The 25,467-nt window shown below is 37.4% G+C and overlaps 1 protein-coding gene across 4 annotated transcripts in view; it reads left to right on the top strand.

The window, feature by feature from the left end:
• Window positions 1-25,467, top strand: part of CNOT2 (CCR4-NOT transcription complex subunit 2) — an 85,900-nt gene that overhangs the window by 5,920 nt on the left and 54,513 nt on the right. Inside the window, exon 1 of one of the 4 annotated variants that reach the window (XM_071423434.1) lies at window positions 5,040-5,063. The exons of the other annotated variants lie outside the window; for them this stretch is intronic. The gene's annotated coding sequence lies outside the window, so the exon portion shown is untranslated. Of the gene's footprint in view, window positions 1-5,039; window positions 5,064-25,467 lie in introns of those variants that run through there. 4 annotated transcript variants of the gene reach the window in all.

Genomic DNA, 25,467 nt, shown 5'->3' with positions numbered 1-25,467 from the left:
ATAAGCACTATCATAAAGTAGAAAGGTACCTTATGTTGAAATCTTAATTTGTTGACTTATTTTCTGGATGTGGATGCACATTTCCAGTAAGATGAAATTGATCAAGATCAGCATTACACATGAGAGTAAGTCAGTATGACTCTTTATTTCACGGTGGAAGTCGAAGTAAATTCCGGAATTCAGGTTCCTTTGCTACTGTGGTATGGAGTTAATTTTTTTTTTTTTTTTTTTTTTTTTTTTTGCTTGTTTGGGGTTTTTTGGGTTTTCTCTTGTGTGCATTTTGTATTTTGTTTTTGGAAATTTCAGGATGGTATGTTTTGGACAATAAATGCATGTTTTGTTTCCCCCAATTTCCTGGAAGTTTAATTAGGCAAGAACAAAAATGTTGTGAGGCATCTATGATGGAACAGGGACTTTCAAAATTTCTTGCAAGGATAAATTTAGTTTTCAGAAGTTTGGTGCTCTTTTGAGCTAAGCTTAGGTCAGTGTACGTTGTGAATACCGGCAGTATATGGTTGATGGCAAGTAGTATTTTCATTTGGATTAGTATTTTAATTAGGAATTGCAAACTCTCAGTATTAGCTGTGGTCCTAATCTTTTATTGTCTCTGAAAGACATATAACTAGTTTAAATGATTTTTTTTAAGCAACTGGCAGTTCTTTTACAGTCCACAGGGTAGATTCAATTTTACACTAGTCTGAATTAGATGTTATAGCAAGAGTTCAGCAAGTCTTGAAAACTGGGATGGCCAAGTGTAGGTTGGTAACCAGGAGTGACTCACTAAGAGTAGGCATCTTTAACTTCCCCTTAACAATGTACTCCAGTGTCCAGCTGCTGGCCTTTTCTATACTAATGAATACCTGCATCTGCTGAGTCCAGTTATTAAAGCAAAACCATTTTGAGCAGTGTATTTTAAAACTTAGTAGACTAAAGGTACTTCACAGGCCCTTGTGTTAATGTACTTAGGAGAGGGCCTGGAGAGGAGTAACAGAGGCTGCAAATGAGTAAACTGTTGGTGATAGTAAATGAATAAACTGTTGATAGTAGAATGTGCTTCATGGATTAATTTATGTTTGTAAGAAACATAAAAATATAAAATAAGTCAGATATATATAGATTATCCAACTTTGGGTTAACTCAAAAGTTAAGCATTTAACTGAATTTATATAAATATGCTTCGATGTGGAAACAGAACTCAGAAGGAGAAATTAAGATTGGAAATATGGTCCTACAGACCTCATAAAATTGTGTCTAGGTGAAGGAAGGAATTTCAGATTTGTGCAACTTCTTGTAAAAGAAATAGTCAGACATGACCTACAGGTATGTATTTGCTAGGATGGCAGCTGGTTAAGCATCCTGTAAACACAGGCAGACTTTGAGTGCCCGCACCACAACTCTTTTCCCTGAAGTGGGGGGAAAGTCACAAAGAGATGTGGAAAAGAAGGAAGTTGAGGGTTATCGTGGTTCAAGTATTAAGAAGCAGAACAAATCTTTAAGAAACTAAATTTTATTAATTCTCCTACTCATAGCAAAGGTCTTTATGATTAGTAGGACTTTTGTGTTTTGGTTTGTTTTTTGTTTATCTACTGAATGTAAGTTAAACTTTATAGTCTCAGATGGTTCAGTATTTTTGGGACTATCAGGAGAGAGCTTCAGTCTGAATCGAACCTAATATTCAGCTCCAGCTGAGCAATTGTTCTTTGTGCCTATTGATGCAACTGTCCATGGCTCTGCAACAGATTCCAGTGCAGTACTTAATTTTGTGATGTGCTTCTAAAAATAAGTGCATAGTCTTATGTAACACATCTTGTATTGTTAGCACCTAGAGGCTTCGTCCCCACTGGTATGAAGTGGAACACATCCTACATGATTTTTGATTGTGGGTATTTACATCTGAAATACTTTGTCAGTGTCTATGGGCAAAGAGTAGCTTTGTTTTAAGAATGACTACTAGTTTTAGGAATATCAGGTACCTTGTTTGCATGGTGAAGTATGTTTCTCCTCTGCATAATTGAGCAAAACAACAGTTGGAAAGGTACTACATAGTTCAGTAGACATTTGTTTCCCTAAAGAAACTCTCTGGATTCCTGCTTATGGGTATGTGCACCTTCTCAGTGCTCTCACTTTATTTGGCTCTGCACTGCAACTGTAAGAGTTCTGAAAGTCTATGGATGCTGCAGACATGAAAATGAGATGTTAATCATATTAATGCAGCTTTGAGGGCAAACTCAAAATCTTGAAAAGAAGGGTGACATTTATGATCAAATTACACTATTCTGTTAGGTTTTGTACAACTCTTGCTGTAGTCTTAGCAATGTTTTGATCTCTTTAATGTGGCTTTTCTCATGCTTTTTGAATTCAGGCTGCAAATAACATATTAACTTAGATGATAAAATGCATCATGTCTTCCTGATAGGATGACACCTGTACAGAACAAACTTGTCATATGTAAATAAGGGACAGAAATCAAATTTATCAAGAGTTACAGCTTTATCTGAGTAACTTGGTTCTCATTTTTCACCCCTGCTTGAAGCAGGTGCTATGCTTTTATGTTAGAGGCACAGCTGAAATTTCAGAGTAGAGGATTGAAAGTTCATCTCAAAGTCTGAGGCCAAAACAGAGGCAACCATTCTTTATTCTCTTAGTGTCCCTCTAAAAGTTAATTTTCTGTAGTGCTGTTTACTGACATCCCAGATGCTTCACTGTACAAAATCTTTCTCTTTCCCTGAGAGGTCTGGTACTTCAGTGAAGAATGAATTCGAAGGGATCTGAAGAAATAGATATTTGTAAAACTAAACAAACAGGTAACCTCTTGATTAGGTTGCATCTTTAACAATAAGTGAGATGTTTGTAGATGCTTTTAATAATTGTTTTATCTGAACAATTAAAATTATTTCATTTTCTAGCAATATCTAGGCCATAACTTGATGCTGGGAAGCACTGTCAGCCCTCAGACTTCCTTTTATCAACCATGGAGGTAAAATCTGGAATGACTGAAAATGTAAAGCTTGGTATTTACAACACCAGAAGCCCAAGCTTCAGTGTTACGGTTACCCTTGGCAAAGTATGGGTTGCCTTTGTCTATCCTAACAAAGGCCAAACAGCACATATACAGGTAGTTAGATGTGTGCCATTTCTACATGTGTGGGTTTTGTTCTTCCTATGGAAAGGCTGAGACTGTGCCTGGGCCCCCGTGGAGCAGGCATGCACCTCTGATAGGCAGGTAGAAGGTGGACAAGAGAGGGAAGCATTGCAGAGAGGAGGAGCCTCTGGTGTGCAGACCATGCCGTGTTCTTCTGTCCCTGGTCTGTCAGCCCAGACCTAGCCTGTCATTAATACTGTGCTTGTAGAGAAGAAATGCAGTATTGTTACAGCAAATATGTTCTGTTCTGTCTGGTATTATTTCCTCTTTTTCTTGAGTAGGTGTCCAGGGAGCCAAATGCGAGAATAATGTGTTGGTTTGTATTTCAGCATTTTTGTGCCCAGACCTTTTTTTTTTTAAGTGTGTATCCCAGAGTTTGCTCACCACAGCTGTCTGTCATCTGTTTGTTCACTGGTAAGAGAAGACTGCTAACATGAAGTAGGTCCTGCACTGAGCCTTCTTGGCCTGATTTGAGTAGGGCTGTGTCAGGAAAATACTGGTTTCACCAGGTTCATGGGGGGTTGTTGAGTGAGAGGAGTTTAATGAAAAGAATGTGCCATTTATTTTGGTGTGGAAAGTCAGTACTCACTTTAAACAGTAAAGTTTTACTTAATTGTCCTGTTAATATAAATTCTATTTGTGAAATTAGTGTGTTTATCCCTCACTCATCATATAACTTACTATTTATTAAAAGCTTCAGAGTTTTGTGGAAGATGGCATAACCTCCCTTTCCTGTCTAATTAAGCAAAACTTTGAAGTTTTATGTGAGATTTATTCAATATCTACCTTTTTGACTTGCAGCTTATAGAATGAATGGATGGTCTATTTTATTGATTAATACACGGTCAGAATGAGCTCACATCCCTGTAATGTTGCTCTTGCCATGGCATGCTATAAAATTGTGTGGGTATGTTTTGATCCTTCTGAGATATGAATATTTTGGCAGTGAACATGTTTTCTGTGAAAACTCAGTCACTAATAATTGTAGTAACACTCTAAAGTATCTGTGACTGTTTTTACTGGAAAAGAAAAAAGTGCATAAGACCACAGAGAATGACAGATTTTGCTTAGAAGGTAAGCTTCTGAAATTGTTATGCATGAAGACCATTCAAAATAATTCAGTTGTCAGTGTTAAACTAATACTGAAACAAGAAAAAAAGTGAAAATAGTCTTGCTTAATCCGTTGCCCTCATGCTTTGTAGCGTCAAACCCAGAAGACATGTCAAATTTTGCCTTGGTTTGCAATAGAAAGTTCCCTTTCATGGTGTGTTTCTTCTGTATGAATGCAACTGGCATGGTTCTGCCCACAGCATGATGCTTTCTTTTCTTTCTTTCTCTTCTCTATTTTCCTGTCAGAGGTGAGATTCCAGTGGTGGTAAGGATATGGGTGGTAAGGGTGCTATCTTAAAACAAGATAGTTGCTAATAGAATGGGTCCCACAGCAAGGCCTTGTCATTCCTGGGAAATGTTGCCAGGTCCTGCTCCTGACAGCAGTCTGACTTCTGTGGAAACTGCCAAACTGGTAAAGTAAAATGGGCAAAAAATCAGAATTATAAATGGCAAGATTACTAATGAAAATGTGTCCCTTGAGTAAGAATGGGACTCCTAGTGATACCTTGTAATTACACATCTGTTACGAGAATCTAATCTAAATTTGAGGTTTGAAGTGATAGAAATCTATGCAACACTGCTGATATGGTCATATTCTTCACTTATTGATTCTTTAATATAAAATATTCTTTAAAATCTTAACTATTACAAGTTTAAAATTTTTTTCGTTTAGTGTGAGAAGCTTTGAGTTGGGTTAGCACATAAACCTGGAGAGGAGCAGCTTTGTTCCATCAAGTCATGAAGGCTTTCCAGTGTTAATATAGACATGTTATGCTGAGAACTAAAGTTTTGTCTGAAGACAGGGGTTTAGGTAAGTGCAAGACAATCCAGGTAGCCTTTTTTATCTCCTGTACTCCCAGAATGCCTCTCTTTTTTTGCCTTAGGTACTCTTATGGTTTGTTGGTTTGTTTTTGTTTGGGGTTTTTTTTGTGCTTTTCTTACTCTTTCATCAGTTCTTTTTGCTGCGTTTCATTTCTTCTCCTGCAATTTAAGATTGAAAAGTGATGTTTTGGATCACCTCATTGTTCTTCCTGATGCTTAGATTTTGTCTTGCAATGTCAGACTTGTGTAATTTTCAGTTCATAAACTGAGAGGGATATAGGTCACTGTTTAAATGAGCGTTTGAAGTTTTCTTGCAAACAAACCCCTCCCTCAGTACATAAAACCCTGCTTCAGTGGCCATTAAAATTGCAAACTCAAGGGAGTCTGAATTCAAGGAATGCCGGAATGAAGGCTTTCTTTCCCATCTTAACTCAGGTTCCATATACATGTCACTGTTACACAGTTTTTTTGATCAAATAATGTTTTCCCCAGAGCACTCTGGTCTCATTGGTTAGAGAGGTTTCATGGTGTTCTCACACTGAAGTTTTTCTTTTTTAATCCCGTTTTTCAGATCATGATATCCAAAATTATAGGCAAATACAGGATTAATGTTTTCTCTCCAATTTCTTCATTATAGTTTCATGGAAGTGCTTTATAATATGTTTTTGAAAAATTACATTTTTATATTGCCTCACTGAAATGACAACCATGCATTACAAATAGAGAAACTGAGACACTGGCTTAGGATTTCATAACATAAATACCTTCATTTAATTTGCAGCTGTGAATAGTTAATGCTTCTCCATAGACTCGTGAAATATTTCAAGCAGAAGGCACTTGTAAAAATCTGTGTGTGGCTCCCTCAGCATTGTTAAAAAAAAAAAGAAATACAAACCTTTATGGACAGACATAAAATTGGTTTACATATGTGGCATTTAAACAGCTAGACATGTTTTCTCTCTATAGTTTCTGTGTCATTAATTAGAAGAGGATAGAAGGAGATCTTGACAGTGGTTACTGGTCCATTGAACAAAATAATGGGAAAATCCAGAAGGGATGGGTCCAGGATCTGAGGCTCTGCATGCTATATTGTCTGAGTCTTTGGGGCTCTCTGCCTACCCATCAGCACCTTACACATCTGTCTTTTTCTTTCTGCAATTTCTTTTTCTGTTCCTGTTCTGAACTCCAATTCCTCTTCTGGTTTCCTCCTCCCTTGTGTTCTAGCTATTCTCCTGATAGCACCCAACTGGTATTTAAGACAATGCCAAGCATTTCTCAGTCCGAGGATGGCAGCTCCTTAGCTATCTCATGGCTGAGCTTGCATCCACACCATGGCCCAGCAGTCCTGTGCACGAAGGGGAAATGTGTTGTAGATCAGCAGAGAGCCTCCCCAGTCTCAGTGTAGCACGTGAGCACGGCCATGCAGAGCCTTGCAGCTGAAGTGGATTTGAGCAGCTCTTCTTTGTGGTGGTACACAGTGGTTTCCTAAGACAAGAACATACTAAACTAGTCACTGTTGCACAGCATTCAAGTACTAGACCATCCCAACAAAATAGATTTTTAAAATGTTTTCAGTTGGAGGGGGGTATTTTTCTGTTGAAAAACACTGAACTATCTTAGCTGCTCTAAAAAAGAATAAATTTGATCAGTTTTGCCCGAAAGATGGTTAAAGGTTGTGTTTTGTCCTAAAAGGCTTATGCATTCTGTAGTTGGGGTAAATGAAAGAATATGGGGTCTTAATGACTACTGCATACAATATTACTGCCTGTGCTTTCTGTAACAATATAAGTTGGTCTTAATTTAGTAAGACAGAATCAGTATGTTTTCATAGTTTTTTCTTCTTCCAAAGTAGTGCATTTGAAGGCACTTTTAAACAAGGTCCAGATTAAAGTGCATTTCATGTGCATGCAATTTATTGTGCTGTTCTGAACATGAAGCATAAGAAGAATTGTAGAAAATGTTATGAAAATTCCTTAGTTTAGAAATGCTGACTTAAACTTCAAATTACAGGATTTTGTTCAGAAATCCCAACTTTAAAATACAGAGTTTTCAAAGGGGACTATCTGCCCAAGATTTCTTTCGAAAATGGCTCAGGAGTTAAATGCTTAGAAAAAGTATTTTTTTGCTCTTGATTTTTTTTTTAATTTTCTTTTCTGAAATAAGGTGTCACTTTAGGAGATAAGTTGTGTCTGTAGGAAGATTTTGATATTTTTAGAAATTGATTGGAAAGCAGTTAGCTGTAACTTCATGGTTAAGGAATGACTACCACTTTGTTGTAAATGAAGGTACTTTCTGTGTAAGGGTATAGGAGGATTATGTCATGAGAAATAGGGTGAAGCAATTAAAAGTTAAACTGTTACAAGAGGAGTGGATGTTTTCAGGTGAGGTGAAGATTTTAGTTTTATTTGGTGTGTTCACCTGCATTAAAACTATTGTGAAAATAGTAAAGATGTTTATTTAAGGAATATATGACTCATTTTCTCCACTTTGTGTTTTACAAGTGAGACTTAATACCAGACTCAGCTGTAAGTCTTTGAGTGTCAGCTGTAAGATCCAGATTTATCCCACATATCTTTCTCCACTTTGTTTTATTGCTATTGAGTCTTCTGACTTCAGCTGGCTAATATGTAGGCATGTAGGCCTCTGCAAGTCCAGGTAAAGATGTAGTAGACAAGAGCTTGAGTATCCTTGAAAGTGCATGCATACAGCAGAAGTGGGCATTTGCTCTGTGATTGAATGTGCATAACTGGAAGAGTACCTGTGTTAGGGCAATGTGTACAACAGGTCACAGGGACATTGTAAATGATGCTGTACCATTGTCCTCTTCAGACTGTGCTTGTGGCAATACACTGATACCCAGGCTTTATGTTGTGCAGATATGCTGCAAATAATAATTGGGGATTTTCACTAGGATGGACTTAAATGTGTGAGTTGCTGAACTTCCTCTTTTTATGCTTCAATTTCCAGATAGGGATATTTTTTCCTTATTATGCAGGTCTTGTTTTCTGCGTGTAACCCAAGGTTTTGGTAAAAATCTTCCCGTATAAATAGGGAGTAGAGCTGCTAGGCGTGTGCTAAAGCATAAGAACCTGAATAAACCTGGTATAGGTGTAGCAATTACAGTATAATAATGATTGAGAAACCTTTGAATAATCTTTAAAAAACCCACAAAAACCCAAAACCAAACGCCATGCAACAGTGTACAGTCAGTAGGATCCCTGTGGGATTATGCATTTTTTGAAGACTGCCTCTATGTGCCTGTGTGAGTAGTGATTATGAAGATTTCAAATGGGAGTATGGTTAGCATATTGTCCTGTTAGGGATCAGTTCTGGACTCACATTTTCTTCTCTGCCACTCTGTCCTCCCTGTGTTGTGGTCCTTGTCCTTCTTGGTGAAGGGCCTGTATTGAATTATGGTTTGTTTACCGGCTCTTCACAGACTGCTTACTGCCTGCTTTTTAGGCACAGTGCCCCTGGAATCTTTCCTCTTCAAACTTCTTTGTCTGACAAAGTAAGAGTTTGTACTTCAGAAAATTTATTTAGATTCTTTTGGTTGAGAGATGTGATAATTTTTTTGATGTATAATTTTATAAGGATGTACAGTGTTGCTTTTGCTGTCTCAGTGTGTGCTTCTCCTTTCAGATGCATGTATAAATGATTACCAGTTCTGACTAAAAAATGTGTTTAAGTTACGGTTTCATGTGGATTTTTTTTTCTTTCTAATGAATCAGAACAGCATAAATGGGATTAGGAGTAGAACATTCATAATAAAAAGTTTGCAATATGTAATTTTTGCTCAACGACTCAGTGTCCTCTCTAATTGTGCACTTCTCTTGAGATCTGTTATGAAAAGGTCCCTACTGGGCCACCATGCTGACAGTATGAAGTTAACTCAAGGTACAGACTTTGCTTGTAAAAACCCCCTTAAAATGTGAGCTGTAGTACTTGCCACCAGTCTGTCCTAACAAAGTTCAAAATCAGGCTACATTTTTCTCCAGCTTTTTCAATGCTTTTTTATTGTATTTTTTTTCAAGTATGTAATGTACTCAAGAATCACTGAGTTTTACCAGTGTTAATTTATCTTTCTGGTGTTTTTGTTCTTTAAAATGTCTATTAGGCTTTCTAGCTGTAAAAATACGCTTGATACTGATGGGCTTACATAAACTGGTGGACTTGCTTATAAAAAATTACTTTAATTTTTTTTTTTTTAAGAGTTCTGGATAATTAAGAAATGCAATGGAAAAATACTTTTTTCTGTAAAGAGACAGATGCATAAATGGTTAAGGGAGCATCCATGAGGGTAGCAGACATACATTGCTCCCATGTACGTCATGTAACTGACACATGTTAATTATGGTGTGCTTCAAAAGAGTAAAACATTGACACAATTTCTTTCATTTGGGCTTTTACCTAACTAAACCAATTAGAAAAGATCATGACACTCTTTCATACTTCATTTAAAACTTTTAACTTATGTTTCATGTGGTTTTGAAAATTCTCAAAGGATCAGTTCTTTTAAAAGGCAAATTTTCTGTTTTATTTCGTGTCAGCCTTGCTGGATTTCATGTCCAGCATTAAAACCAATAGTTTCTCGATATTGTAGTTAATAAATTTAGTTGTGAAGATTCCTTTTGTGTGTGTTTATATGTGTCTTCATCCTCTTACAGAGAAGTCTTGAGATTTCTGGATTTTTTTTTTCTATTTTTGCTAATTCTTTAATGAAGAATTTATATGTTTACTCTTAATTTGCAAATATGAGTTGCAAACTCTAAACTGATATACCATCAGGTATATATTCCAAAATTGGACAGTTTAGATTTTTACATATAGATTAGTTTTGAGAGATAATATAACTTGAGATTGTGGATATGGTCCATTTTTCTTTTTTGCAGAATTAAGTAAGCAATTCTCAGTGAATGTCTTCCTTATAGAACCTTCTTATGGGAAATGCACCAAAATTAAAAGCATGATATCCATTTAAAAATATCTTTAGCTTGTGTCCAGATAGGAGACAGAGAGTACTGTCTTCTATTTGTTTCAAAGTAGGCCTTTGTTAAGTGAACACTTTGGATTATTTGGATGTTTAAAATGACCTGATGGACGTTCTAAATAAGGTCTTGTCTCTGATGTCTCTGTTAACCCACTAAGTAAATAAGGTCTCTGTTAAGGGTTAACACAGACATTACTTAGGCATTAAGTCTAGCTTTCCTCAGTTAACTCCAAGGAGCTTGCCATAGGATTCTTGTGAAAAGTAAATGTCCAGATCCAGGGATTCCAGTGCTGCAGCTGAATGAGGAGCAGAAGAACAGATTCGGAATCTTTTGGCTTTCAGTGTCCTGGAAGGTACAAGTAGTTGATAAACAGATACCATTAAAGAGTGTAAGGAGGGTGCTCCTTGAAAGCTGTTTAAGGGTTTATAAAGTAGAAGTTGTTATTATTATTAAGCTGTTCTTCATTTATGTGGTTGCTCTGATTCCTTGCAGTTGGTCTTGCAGCTCACCAAGGGCAGAGAGGAATAAGCTGTGTCTCTTAGAATTATTTTTACGTATCTGTCATATCTTGAGAATGCTGGTGTTGATCATTCATAGGCCTGCAAAAGGTGTTTTCTGCAGGCAGTTGTAGTGGATTTGGCTGAAATGAATTCATTTTCCCACAGCAGCCCTCACAGTGCTGTGCTTTGCATCAGTGGCTAGAAAGGGATTGATAACACACCACTGTTTTGGCTACAGCTGAGCAGCTCTGGCACAGCATCAGAGCTGTATCTCCAACAATTCCCCCACATCAGTAGGCTGGGGGTGGGCAAAATCCTGGGAGGGGACACAACTAGGCCAGCTGACCCAAAATAACCAAAGGACGTTCTATACTGTATGAAGTCAGCTCTCATGTAAAAGCTAAGACAAAGAGGAGGAAGGGGGGGGTGGTATTTGTTATTTTACAAAGTTTGGCTTTCACAGCAGTTGCTACAGGTGCTGAAGCCCTCCTTCCTGGGAAGTGGCTTGCTGAGGGGAAGTGGAAAGTTAACCTTTTTTGTTTCCTCTTTACTTCTGCATGTGCAAACTTCTGGTTTTGGTTTAGTAAGCAGACTTAACTCTAGAGTTGTTTTCCGTCTTACTTTCTTTCCCCTGTGCATGTGGGAGGGGAGAGCGATAGAGCAGCTTGGTGGGCACCTGGTATCCAGCCAAGGTCAACCCATCACAGAAGCAAAAAGCATTAGATGGAGGGATTTTAGAAAAATTGTGGAAATTGAGTTTTTGGACAATGTGGACTGTTCAGAACAGTGTCACATTTTCTCTTTTGGAAGCAAGACACAGAAACCATTTATGCAAGATGTTGGTTTCCCCTAGACAGAGATCATGGAAGAACAATATAAACATATTCTGTGGTGTCAGCCTTCTGAGTGAAATATCAGCTGCAGAGCAATGGCTCTAATACAGCCATGTCTGAGCAAGCTATTTATGATCATTACCAGCACAAAAAGCTTTGTGCTTCCTTTTTTCTCTGTGTTCATAAATGCTTCCTGGCAAACAATGGTCTGCCAGCACAGGTACCTGTATGAAAGGGAAATGAGCAACTAAACAAACCCAAGAGATCTGGCCAGTCAGTAAACTGGATAGAAAGTTGCTGTGAGAACCAATGCAGAAGTTGGTTGGCAAGGGCCTCCTCTGATAAATGAGGAAAGTAATTTTTAAACTGTTCTTGCTAGACAGGCTTGCAAGCACTGCCCTAGGCACTAACAATTATCTCTGATTTCCAGCAACTGCAGCTGAATTAAAGAGAGCTGCTACATCCGGAAAAGATGAACAAGTTTCTAAAGAGATATTTCAGGTAGTTTGCTGTGTTTTTCTCCAGCTTAAGCATGATCTTGGAAGCTATTACTGTTCTTGGGGGTTCTCACAGAATGAGGTTTTGGAGGTCACAGATGGGAGTATTTCATAGATGGAGCAAGATCTTGGCTTGGCAATTAATTTAAACGTGTCATTGAACTAAGATGTTTTTGGTCTGCTCATGGTATGATATTTCATGGAGTATCCATTGGAAATTGGCTGAGTTGAGGTGAAATCCGAAATTCTTTCTATATAGGATGGCTTTTTCTGTTTGTAGCATGTATACTTCTTTTGCACACCATTTTCAGAATAAGTTCAGCTTTTTACAAATATCACTTAGTAAGCTACTAACCCAAAATAGAATAGTTCAGTTGGGATGAATTTGCAAAATGAGTTACGGCAAAATTAAGCTTTGTGGAGGAAAATTTTCAAATTTGCCATCTTACATGCCTCTCGGTGTTTTATTTTGGGTTTTTTTTTTAGTTTGGTTTTGTTCAGATTTTAGCTCTATGCCTGTCTTATCCAAAGGTAGTTTTCTGATACTTTCCTAACAATCAAATTACTTTTTGTCTTCAAGTGTGTCTGTTTCCAGGAGCCAGACTTCTGTAGTAGCAAGTCCTAAGTCGTGCTCTTGGCTGCTATAGGCTGAGTATGCCTTATAGTAAACTTACAGAATTTATTTTGCTAAGAATAGCAGTTTTTATAGTAAGTTCTGTTTGTCTCACTTCTCAAACTTTAAATGGAGACAGAAGCTGCATTCTTTGCATTCTATCCATAGTGAGGGAATGAAGGAGGGAACTCGTGCCTTTCAGTAAAGAGTATAAACCTGGGATTTGCTCTTCTGTGTAGCTGCAAAATATGCTAACAATTCCCTGTAACTTTTGTTTGTGTTACTACACTCAACTGGTTAAGATCTGTCCAGTACTAAAAAAAAAAATTCAGTGCAGAATTTTAGCTTTAGAGATTCTTCAATAATATGCAAAGGAAGAAAAAATAGCTCTTACCATGTTAATTCTCATTCCCAGTCTTAGGGACAATGGGGCTTACAGTATTAGCAATCTGTTGCTCTCAGTGTTTAAATGGTACTGTCTGAGACCTTTGGGGTTTTTTCTCTGGCCTCAGTTTCTCTTTATGTTCTTGTCAAAGTGAGCAAAAATTTAATATAGATGTATGTATTCAAGTCAACTAAAAGCAAACTCAAGAAGAGACCTATTATTTGATCATATTCTTTATTAAACATTAACTGTTATGTTATGCTTTTTTGAAGTCTTTCAATTTGTTCTGTTGTTATTTTTTGTTTGAAGAGTGTGCTGAACTTTCAAAAATGTTTTGCATATTGGTATTGTAACTTAAAACATACTCAGACTTCAGATACATATATGAACAGAGATTATACCAGCATTATTTTTTAATTGATTTGCCATGGAATGGCTTTGAATACTTGTTTTGTTATTGTATTGTTACAGAGCTTTTTTTAAGGGATAGAAGCTGTCAAATAGGTAGCAAGAAGTATTGGAACATGAGGTAGGTGGCGATGAAACTATTGGGAAAATTTCCTAAAAATACTATATATTTTAATATTTAAATCTATGTAATTATCATGATCTCTAGTCTTGACTTTGGAGCATTTTTGGATACTTTTGGATGATACATATCTTTTAATCTTAATTGCATATAGTCAAGATAATCTCTGGGTGCTCGTTTCTAGATGCTTAATACTGCAGAAGAAGGATTTAGCATACATAGTAACATTTGTAATAATGAAATTTGACTTAGTCTTAAATGTTCTAGTGTATCTTACTTTAAAAGAATGATTCTTAATATATTGTAAAATAAAGGAGTGCTCAGTATAGCTGCATTTATGAGTGCCTGTGTAATGACACAATTTTAATTACAAGCTCATTGTGCTTTCAGATGTATCTGTGCTTACATTAAAAAGTATTTTTTTTTCTTTAGCTGCCATCTGAATGATACTAGTGCCTTATGAACTAGTGAGTGCAATTACTATTCTGGTCCATCAAGAAATTGAGAGTGGGGTAGCATAGACAATACTGAAACAATCAATAATTAGACCCAAAGCGTTTGCCATTTAGCTATTCCAATTTAAATAGCAAAAGGCTGAATCATTCACTGACCTGAGAATTGAGCAGGTTTATGAGAGACAAAATGAATAAACTTCATGTTTTTTCTAGGTACTTTGGATTTACCAGTCAGGAATAGAAAGGTGTTTTCTAATCAAAAGCAAAATAACCTGGGCACTAATCAGCTGCAAGACATGTGCAGTTTGCTTAATTGTCAGTACTACCTTGCTCCATCTTATTAAATGAGTGTAAAATCTGGATGGACCCTAGAAGGAATGATTATAGGCTTACTTTTGGTGTTAAATGCAGCTAGATTTTTGTAATTTTGATTGAGAAGTACACGTGCTCTGCAAAGAATAAATTGTTTTATCTGTTAACCATGTCTAAATAGAAGCAGTTGAGTCTAAACTGTTAGTGTACTTGGCCAAAGACAGTTAAACATTCAGTTATAAGAGACTGTGCTGTGATATTTAATGTGAAAGCCAACTTTTTTTGAAATTCCCATATTAAGGATGTGTTATTATGGGGCAGATATATATACTGGTGTGCTTTTTTTGTATCTTTCTCCTTGAATTTTTCTCCCTTGCTGTCTGTTTAAAGCAAGAGGAGGGAAAAACAAAGGGAAGGGTGAAAGTCTCTTCTACAATCCTCTTTCCCTCCTTACAAAAAGGGATATGGATACAGCTTTATTTTCAGACCCTAATTTAAAATGGTCTGTGCCTTGTTGGTATCAGTAAAATTCCCTGTGTGTAAAAGCACTTGCTTTGGGGAAGGGATTGACTCCAATCCCTAACTAAACATAGCTTGATTTAACTCATGAGTTTCTGATTTGACTTCAGTGAGGCTCATTGTGTATATGGCATTTCCACTTAAGAGTATGTTGTGTAAAAATAAAGTAGAAGAGTGATTGAAAGGGCACTGCTAATTTGTTTTAAGTTGATATTTTCCAGTAACGTATTTTGAATACTTTATCATGAGGCCTTTTTTATTTATTCAAATACACTTATTTTTTCCCCCTGCATGTCACTTGCTGATCTACAATTTGCTGCAGAAACTTTTGCTAGCCAGCAAAGGTATCTTGCTACTCTGTTCTCCTGGAGCACCTTGTGCTGTCTGCTGTCTCTTCAGGGCCAGGGTTGTTGCCCTTGTGCACTGGTTGGTCTGGGCAGATGGGAGTGCATGAGCAGAGCACAGTGTCCACGGATGCACCACGAAGGGGCTGTAAGAATGAAACCAGTGATCTGCAAAGTGCTCTCAAGCCAAACGAGCAAAAAGGCTAATGATATTTTGAATTAACTTTCCTCAATGGTTTGGCATTTGTTTGCCAGCAGGGCTGACAAGAGCATAAACCACTGTTTCATGGTTTAATAAAGTTCACGAGGGGTATTTAGTGAAGTCATGTGCTCTTGATTCTCTACAGAGTATGTGTATATTGAGGGTGAAGGCATATCTCCTTACCTTTTGTATTCCTGAGTCCTACTTAGGAGATATGTAGCTGTTTATCATGAATTGCAATTTTATTTTGCTCTGATATTGTAACTGCATTATTGTAAAGTTACTCTACTCACAATCTTAAAATAAGGGCATTTGGAGTTATCTTAATATCCACTTAACCATCAGTGGATAAAATTCTTGAAACATGCATGGGGTAATGTACTGTGGTATTGAGTTAAATGGAGCAATTGGAGAAAAAAGATACACCCATGTCTGGGCTGCGTTAATTTGAATAAATTAAACAAAATGGATCTGCATCAGTACCTGACTGGATTAGACTAGCCCAGACGTGCGCTTATAGCTCCACATAAATAAATGATGTTTGAGGAATTAAGTGGGAGAAAACTTGGAGAATCTATTAGATGAAATAGAGTGAAATTCAGTTTCATTGTATGAATTGGTTTAGCTGCAATGGTGTATACTGACCAATTTCAAACAAAAAAGCAGGAATATTGCAGATGTGCTCAGATGAGTGCTGTTGATGTGTGCTGAGCTCCCAGTGTCCAGGGGCAGGGTTGTTGCTGTTGGAACTGTCTTGGCTCTGTTTCTGCACACGTTGTGCCAAAGGCTGCAAGCTTTGGCTAAAGCTGGAGCTTAGATCCTGCATAAAACAGTTGGACAAATACTTAGTTACCCTGTTAACTTATTTGCCCAAACATCTAATTGAATGTAATACTCCTTTAACTATACTAAACAAACAAAAAATTTTTTTTGCGGGTTTTTAACAGATGTGAAGATTCCTTTACCTTTGAGGTATGAGTCATGTAGGTGTTCACACAGAGATGCTTGTAGCTATTTGAATTAGAGACCCTCACAGCTATTTGAATTAGAGACTACTTCTATTTGTAAGTGGTATTTAGCTGGCGTATTCTTGTTGCCCTCCCCTGGCAACAAGACAACACTTTAATGACTGGAGTTTCTGGCCTTTAAATCTACTTGCCCTACTTGTCATTGGCATTTGTGTTAGTGACTTTGTGGTCTTTTCAGGCTCTGTGTATTGTAGGACAGGGCCAAAAGATGGTAGCAAGGTGAAGAAACTTCTCAATAGCAGATGAGATGGATGCTTAACCTGTCTGAGCATGTGCTTCAGGCTGTGAATTTGTGGGGCATGATGGTGGATCTCTCCCACATCATCGGGAATGAAGTAACTTCATAATACAATACAGGTCTGCAGTCACCTTTGTCTATCAGAGAGAGCACAATCCCTAGGTGTTAGTAGGATAATGGCTTTGCTTCCAGGATTTAGCTGAAGGCGTGGCAATGGCCTGTGTATTAAGAACAGAAAAGGGAAGGGATGCATCCTGCGACCTCACAGATGCTGTGCGGTAGCTAGATTGTTCTTACCTGCAGGAATGGCTGAGGCCCAGCTCTGCTTCACTGCTGATTTCTGTTTTCTTGGCTGTAGGAAAGAAATGTCAGGAGTTCTAGCCTTCTAGGGGGATTTTTTGGTGTTGCCTTCATGTCTGGCTCTCTTGACACAGTCAGAGAAATTTTAATAGTTAGAGTTTAGGGATAGGCAGGAATATGTTCTGCCAAAGCACTTGTATCTGTTGAAGAGGATCTGCCTGCATTGTTTGACCTGAAAACAGATGGTCTTATGTTGACAGGTTTTCTAGCTGACAGCATCCTTTCTTTTGCCTCTTTTATTTTTTAGGGGATTTTTTTCCCAAATAAGGTGACTTTTACACTTCTTGGAGACCTTGGCTTCAGCTTTTCCTCACTTTCTTTTCAGACATGAAGAAAAATAGTCACAGTTGAAGGCTTTATAAGCTTCACCTCTAGCTCTAATGACCCATTTGTATTCACTCTGTTTGCTGTCACTGTAGGTGTCCCAGCAGGTTCATATTGCCCATTTTGTCGACCCTGCCAGCAGTTTTCTTTCTCTGAAGTGAAAAAAACCCCAGAGAACCAACGAGACAACCAAGCCAAACCCACAACAGACTCTCTCTCTCTCCTGTTCTTGATGCACTTAGCCACAAGTCCTACTGTTTGTACATGTCCTACAGTTTGTCACTACCTTTGTCTTTCTGGAGTCACTGTGGAATCTTGTTGTATAAAATTTTATTGCACTACAGAGAGAGAGAATTTTTTTATTGCCTGTTTTTCTAATATCAAAAAGGAGGAGGAAGATAAAATAATTTTATTCTGAACCGTTCATCTTCTCCTCTCCCTTTGCCTTCAGGCTTTGTGACTGGCCATTCCCTTGGCCACTTGGGAAATGAATTGGTGTCTCTCTTGATTTCAAGACACTGCAATGGAAATATGGAAGTGAGCATCACAGAGGAAGTGTCTGTATTTTTAGTGATGCAGATCTGCTAACAGTAAAATACCTGATTGCTTGGCTTCTTTACAGCACTAAGGTATGGTGATGATGTCTCCTTCAATGGGAATAAAATAGGGTTCTCTTGACTGAGATTCAAGAAACTGTATTGTTGACTTGAAGCATCTTTTTTTTTCTTTTCCATCTCAATGGAAGACTAAACTTTAGACTTGATGCCCAGAAATTTTGCCTGTGTCCTATTAAGTTGGATACAGCTGACTGGAGCAATTTGTCCTGCTACCTGGATTAAGGTCCTTAGGGTTGTTTTCAAAACAACCCTACATTTCCAATGTAAAGTTTAATTAGTGTTAGTTTTACTTAATCTACGATGGGATTCACAGGTCTTGCACTTTAGAGTTGTCCATTCCAGAGAAACAGAAATGTTACATCATTTTTCTATAGCTGGTAAGTGAAGTGGAAGGACTAAGAAGTTGCTGTCTTTGGGTGACAGTGATGATATATATCACTACAGTATAGCAGTATTGAAGAAATTGCTGTAAAGTCATGTGATGTTCATCAAGACAAAATAATTTAACATGTCAGGGACTGAGTTTGCTTTTCATTGTACTCTGGATGTTTTGAGTACCTTAGCAAAAGCCTCAGTCACTTCATGACTTGGATCCTGAGTGGGAGGTTTGGACCTGTGAGGTAGACATCCACAGATAGATCTGTCATCTCTCTTACGCATTCAGAGAATAGTTCTTGAAATACCAATTTCAGTTTATGATTGTGCTGAAATGGTGTATGTTGTGATTTGAGCACCTTAGCACAGCAGGGTCAAGGTTTGCCTTAGACCAGTGAGAAAGTTTGTTGTTCTTTTGAATAATAACCATGCTCCTGTTTGGACTTGCTTCCACCTATTGCTAGAAGCCTGAAGATATTTTTTCATTTTCATTTTTCCAGCAGTTAATGTCTTCCGGATTTAGGATAATTTTGGTCTAATATTTCTTTAATTAAAATTTGGATTTAAATAGTACAATGGATATTGTGAAATACCCTTCTTGAGAAGAAAAACACTATAAAACAGCATAATAGTTTGGGTGGCTGTAATTTCCAAGTCACAGAAGAGAGACGAGACCTTAGAAGCAGGTAGTATCAACAGAAGATTATGTAGTTTCACTGACATTGTAAACACTTACTTATGCTGGCCCAAACCAGAATTACTACTTTTTCTGTTTTTATTTTTTTTACCATTCCCATGTGAAGTTGCTTTCATCTGCATGTTTATTCTCATTTTGGGTTATTTAAGTACTGGAAATGGCTCAGTATTACAGTGATGTCAATTAGCTACTTTCCATACTTTTCCCTATACAGTACATTAAGATTTTCTTGCCAGTGTATTGTCTAGGAAGACTACTGGTGTTCATTTTTACCACTCCTCCTTGTAAGGAACCTCTGTTGCATCTGTGCAGTGGGGACCAAGGCAGTGTCTTTGCGGTGCTGTATTTTTATGAGTTTTTGTGGTGACATTTACTTGCCCCTTTTTATCCATTTAGCAGACTGAAATCTAATTAAATGAATGTTTTGTAATTTTTTAGTCATCTTTATTAAAAATAAGTAGTCTTTCCATTGGAAATTCACTCCCCGGATGAAATCTTCAGTGTATATGCTCTCCCAAGTACAGAGAAAGACATGAGTGTGTGCACAGATAAGATATGTTGATTTTAGTTATCTTGTCAGAGGTCCAATATGTGGAGGAATTAAAAGTGAAAGATGAAAAGGAGTTGTCAAGTCATACAGGCTAATGAAGAATTTTGAAGGAAGCAGTTGAGAAATGCAATTGAATGTGAATATGGTTAGCCAGAAACTGAATATTATCTTAGGTTTTATGAATTTGAATACTCTTCCATTGCTCTTTGTGATCTTTTCAGGACAGGAGGAATAAAATAAAGCTTACATTATAAGAGTTTTTTTTTTTTTTTTGTTTTTTTGGTTTTTTTTTTTTTTTTTTTTTTTTTTTTTTTTTTTTAATCCTGCCGGTTGGTAAAGCTTTTGACATCTGTAGTTGGTTGGGAGACCTTTTTATTGAGATCTGTATGTACACACATGTGTGTATGTGTTGTTTATATCTTGATCTATGGATTGTTATTCCCCTGTCCCCTACGTCTGGTGAAGTGAGAATGTTTGTTCTGCTGGGATTGTTAGGTTGTCTCTGTGATGCAAGTGAACAAGAATGTGGTTGTAAGGTAAGGTACCAAGTCGAGAGGGTTCATTTTTGTTTACAAGGATACTTGACAGAAAAGTATATAAACATGGGCATGTTTTAGGATTATCTCTCCATTAATATGTCAAAGCTAGTAATTCATAATCCTGCATTATTTTTCTTCATAATTATCAGATGATGACTCTTTCTGAATGGAGACTGTTGTTGTAATTTGGATTTACATATGCAAAGAAAAGACAAGGGTGACTTTATTTCATGAAGTAGTTAAAGGGGAAACTGATGCTAGAACAAACGCCAAGTTCTTTCTCCCTAACTTGGATATTTCTGTGCATCTCTACTTACTAAGTCGAGTCTAGGAGGTGAACTTGTCTGCAAAGTCGTGGCAGACTTTGAGACAGCTTTGAGAGCTGTCTCCCACTTAAGTTAATAGTGGTCGTATCTGTAGTAAAAGATCATTCAGAGTTACTGGTCCTTTATGCTTAATATTTGTTTTCTGTTAACTGTCTTTGATGTAGTTGTTTTGTGCTCCTGCCAAAACTCTGCACATTTGAGCAGTTTATAAATAATTTTTCATTGTCCTAAGAGCAGTTCATTGATGCCTGTTCTACTTTAGGCTTCAGGTGCTGCATCCTGAGATACTAATGTCAATGTAGAGCTGTCTTAGGCAAGTGTAAGATGCAGTTGAAATAGAATATGGGAGAGAATACGTAAATGAGCTCCAAATAAATATAATAAGTGGTAAACTCTGTTTTAGTTTTATTGTGTGTGGCTGTTCAGTTACTCGTTTTAGATGCTAGTTCCATATCTGTGTGACAGATAAAATGGTTGTATTCTCTTTAGCATGAACCATTAGAATTCTGGTGTGACAAATTTAGCATTATTGGCTTTGTTCCAATCAGTAAGATCAGAGGAAATGTGAAGTATGCTCCAGTAGATGCAGTGACTAGGTCTGCCTCACTTATGCTTTACTGCGTTTAACAAGTTTGAAATCTGATTCACCTGCCTCTTCAGAAATCTGCTATAGGCAGTGGCTTGAGATCACTCCGGGAATGATTCCGTCCCTGACACTTCTCTTGCCTGTTAAACCTAGGTGTTGCTTTTGAAAGCAGGATTCTTAATGCAGCTGTTTCTGAGTTCTTCAATTACTGGCAAAGAACCTGTACTGCAGACTTGGTTGGTTTGGTGGAGCATACAAAAGGACCTTATTACCTAGAGAAACCTCTTTTTTTTTTTTTTTTTTTTTAATTTATGCATTGGTGGACAGGGGAGGATGGTGCTATTTCTTTATAAGTAAAAAAAAAAATTCTCTGGATAGTTTGTTACTGAAAAAGACCTGAAGTGGTTTGGATTAGGATCACTGATCAGATGAAGGTTTTCAGGTGTGTAAAGTCAAAGCAGTGTAAGAATATTTGAATTTAAAGAACAATGCTGTAATAAAATTAATATTCAACTATGGCAAATGCAAATCAAAATTAAAAATAATGAAATTGTCTATCAAGACAATTGAGTCTGAGGCTACAGAGAAAACATCTTTCAAAGTAATTCTTCTACAGGGAAAAATGCCAGCAGTATTCAAAATGCAAATATTAAACTAATATATCTCAAATAGAAGCAGACTATAAGAAGCTGTATCTGAGTTTAATGTAGAGGAAACTTTGCAAAATGACATGCATATTTTAATGTGCTTCAGTATAAACACTGTTTTGACTGGATTTTTTACTGGAATTTCAAAATTAAATAATGAAATCTTTCCAGTAGTGAAATACTTCCTGTTGTCTTTGCTCTATGTAACCTAAGGTTTTCATGTCAGAAGCATCTTTGGTTTAGCTTTGCATTAATCTGTATTAAAGTTTGGAATGCTTGAAGAAATGCTTTGCAGTTTTTCTGGCCCATATTGTGTGTGTTCTGGTATATTTTTTTAACTGAGATTTCTTTGTATTGAGACAGTTGTCCAAACTCTATGGTCTGAGGTTCAAAGTGGGACTTGCCAGTGTGAATACTGCATAGTTTTTCTGAAAATCAAATGGAGGAGTGAGGAAGAGAAGCTGTTCTTTAAGAAAATATTTTATTTTCTTTTTTTCTCTCAAATCTAATAAAATAACCATTTTTTCTTTTTATTTTTCACAGATTTTTATTTATTTTCTGTGACCTCTACTCTCTCTTTCTTCTTAAATAAGATTGTTCTTTGTGTATGTTGTCTTTTCTTGGGTGTTTTTTTTGTTTGTTTCTTTGGGTTTTTTTTGTAATGTTATTGTTAAGATTTTTAAACCCCTAGCAATCTTTTTTCCCAGCCTTGTTAAAATGGAGGGTGAGTAACTTAGGGTTTGTAAAGCTAAAGCCTAAAGTTAGGTTGCAGATGGAATCTGATTGGGTGTTATTCTTGAAGCTTATTTTGAAGGGTTTTGTACAAATCCAACCTGTGCTGAAACAACCATGTGTTCTCCAGTGGTGGAGCAGGATATTTGAGTAGAGAAGCAATAGATCCTGTATGTTTCAACAAGAGCTTTTGGCATACACTGGTACAGTCTACATAACTTAGTTAAGAAGGTGTGTCATAGACTGAAGCTTCTGTAAGTTGTTTGGAAAACTGTACTATGAATATTTCACTGTGAAATTGTAGGAAATTTCAGGTGTCATATGCATCTTCTTGAGACTAGTACTTGACACTACTTTTCCTGAATTATTGACAGATAGAATAGAAATAAATGTACACATTTTGCATAAAAAGGCAAATACAGAAATGCCAAACAGTACAAATATATGATGAGGAGTACTGCTCAATTAGCAGGAAAGGAGGTAGTGCTTCCACTGAGCAGTAAGACATTCAAACCTGCAGTATGTTGTTGAGGGAAGGAGGGAAACTGACACTGTTCTGGGATGTATTCATAGGAGTGACTGTGTCCAAACACTAGTGAAATACTGTGGCTGCGTTCAACAATGTTAGGACCTCACATGGAACACTGTACTTAAAGAAGTATATTAACTGTTACAAGGACTAAAAAGGAATGGTTCTAGCAATTTGGACCAGAAATGCAGAGAGGAAGAACTGGAGCTGTGCTACAGGAAAGTGAGAGGGAAATGGAATTGACAATATTGTTATAAAGCTTTGAATAAAAGGGTTTTTAGGAAGCTGGAGAGTATTCGGATAGGTGTGGTCAGATGCTAGGGATAGGTTCCTCAGGGAGATTGCATGAGGACGCTCATGAGTTTGAGAGCCATTTAATGGTGTTACCCACTAGATACTGGCTCCTACCTTCTGGAGAACTGAAAGCTCAGGAGCCAGAAACTACCATGCAGGATATGGAGGCAACTTCTCCTCTTCAGTGTGAGGTATCTCTTTGGTAGGGAGAATCTCACATTTCCTGCAAAATTTTCAATCAAATTAACATCTAATTTGGAAGGGAAGAATACAGTTTGTTGCACAGCCTTTGGGCTGAAGAATTCTCGTTTCCTATAAAACACAGAAAATTAGGTGAAATTAGGGTGATTTTAATGAGAATAGAGTTTGTGTTCATAGAGGTGAAATAGACTAATATTTGGATAAGCATGTTTTCTTCTTAATATAACATTATTTATATATGTAACAAAACAATGTAAATTGGCATTTTCTCATTGAAAAGGTTTTTATTTCCAATTTGGTTTGGCTATAGTGCTCTCAAGTCTTACCTATTTTGGTACTTGAGTACTTGAGGGTCCCACTCATGCTTTATCAACCCCTATCTTAGGGATGATGAGACTGGAGTGTTGTGGAATTTCAGCAATACTGTGTTAATAGTTCTGGTAAAGTTCACTTTGTAAGGGTGTGAGATGTCTTTCTTCCATTGGAACTAAACAAAAAGCTGCTTTCTATGTAGTTTGATGCTGTAAAGAGAGGAGAAGGAGGAGCTGAGTGAAACCCAGCTCCCACTGTGACGCTGCCTAGAGAGGCTTTGCAACCCAAGCTCTTTCTTTCCCTTTTTGCAAGGCAAAGGAGCAATCTAGCCCTGTGTTGGAATTATGACACTTTAGGATTATACCCTGATACCAATTGCTTATGCTGTGATTAAGTTTGTCATATCTGATCAGGAAAAGAATATAATCCTTTCTCTCCAATTTCTCTTACAACTTCATTATTACTTGCATGCCAGCTATGGTGCATGCTTCCATCAGTAGGTTTATGAGACTTGTTGACAGGAACCATTCTATGTAGAGCAAGTCTGAACTTAATGTAATAAATAAATGTAGTAGCCTTCATGACTACAGTGTTAGAAGAAGTACTTAGGTACGCTAGAATCAAAATCGTAACATTTTAAGGCAAGTAAAGAAAGCAGCATTAGGGAGTGTGAGGTGAATATAGAATCTACCCAGAGGGAGTTGAGCAAGCTGTGAAGTTTTATGTCCTACACGTTGATGCTCCTGAAAGATCCAGTCCCTTTCCAGGCAGGATTGTTTCTGTAAGAGTTAGGTGGTGTAATTTGTACTTTTTATAGCCAGTGTAGTTATTATAGAAACCTCTTCCTCAAAAAAAGATGCCTATGGGTTTTCCACAGTATTTGATACCACCTCCGTTTTGTCAGATGAAGAGCCAGCTGTCAGACACATCCTTGTATCCAGTGGTGCCAAGTCCTACTTGCTTTGGGCAGCAGTACTGCTCTTTGCTACTGCTGGTGCAGGGAGAGTGTCTGGATTATCTGGTTATGGAACTTGGGAGACCAAGTTCATTTGCAGAACCAGAGGCATCTGAAACTTTCTGCTGGCTTTTTGGTGGTGTATGTTGACTTTGCAACCTTTTTAAGTGGAAGGAGGAAGACAGCAGCTTGCCTGCTATCCTCTGTTTCTTTGCTGGATGTGATGAGGCTGAGTGTGCTGTACAGTGTGTGCCAACACTGGAGACAACAGCCTGCCCTGCTGTTCTTCCTCCCATTGCCCCACGGTTGCCAAACTGGGTTGTGTTGCATGGTGCACTGGACCTGGGGCTGTGCTTCAATTGCTCAGGGACCACAAGGCTGACTGCTGTGGCCCTGGGCAGCTTGGTTTCTTTTTTCAGGCTTTCTTCTAGGCTGTGTTTGATGGTAGCCTCCTTGAATAGGTCCCCTACAGTGTCAGTGCTTCGGGAATGATTTCACTGAAGGGTTTTGGTTAAATGGCTTAAAAAATTTTGCAGAATAAGTATGTCCAAATTAGTTAGCAAATGTAGTTTGAAATGTTGCCACTTTTCTGAGGTAAGGAGCTGTAGGAAAGTATTGTGAGAAGGGATGATGCAAAACATTTGCTGAAGTTCTACCATGCAGCTGAAGGACCCACACCTGGTTGTGTTATGGCTCTTCTGGGCATCACTCTTACAGTGTGGATGTGCCCTTTGCTTTCTGGTGAAAAACAAATTACAACTTTGTGATTGTGTGCAACAGCAGGCTCCTTCTCTAGACCCTGAAAGGTCACCATCTGCTTTCCCAATTGCTTTTTGGTGATCTTTTGTTTCCTGTTTGTTTGTTTGTTTGTTTTTAATTGTTGGGGTTTTTTTATTTTTCTTT

Source organism: Agelaius tricolor, unplaced genomic scaffold, assembly GCF_023055355.1.
Source record: "Agelaius tricolor isolate 1412-34295 unplaced genomic scaffold, bAgeTri1.0.p SCAF_3, whole genome shotgun sequence".
Taxonomy (NCBI): Eukaryota; Metazoa; Chordata; class Aves; order Passeriformes; family Icteridae; genus Agelaius; species Agelaius tricolor.
This window is presented reverse-complemented; position numbering and strand designations above follow the sequence as displayed.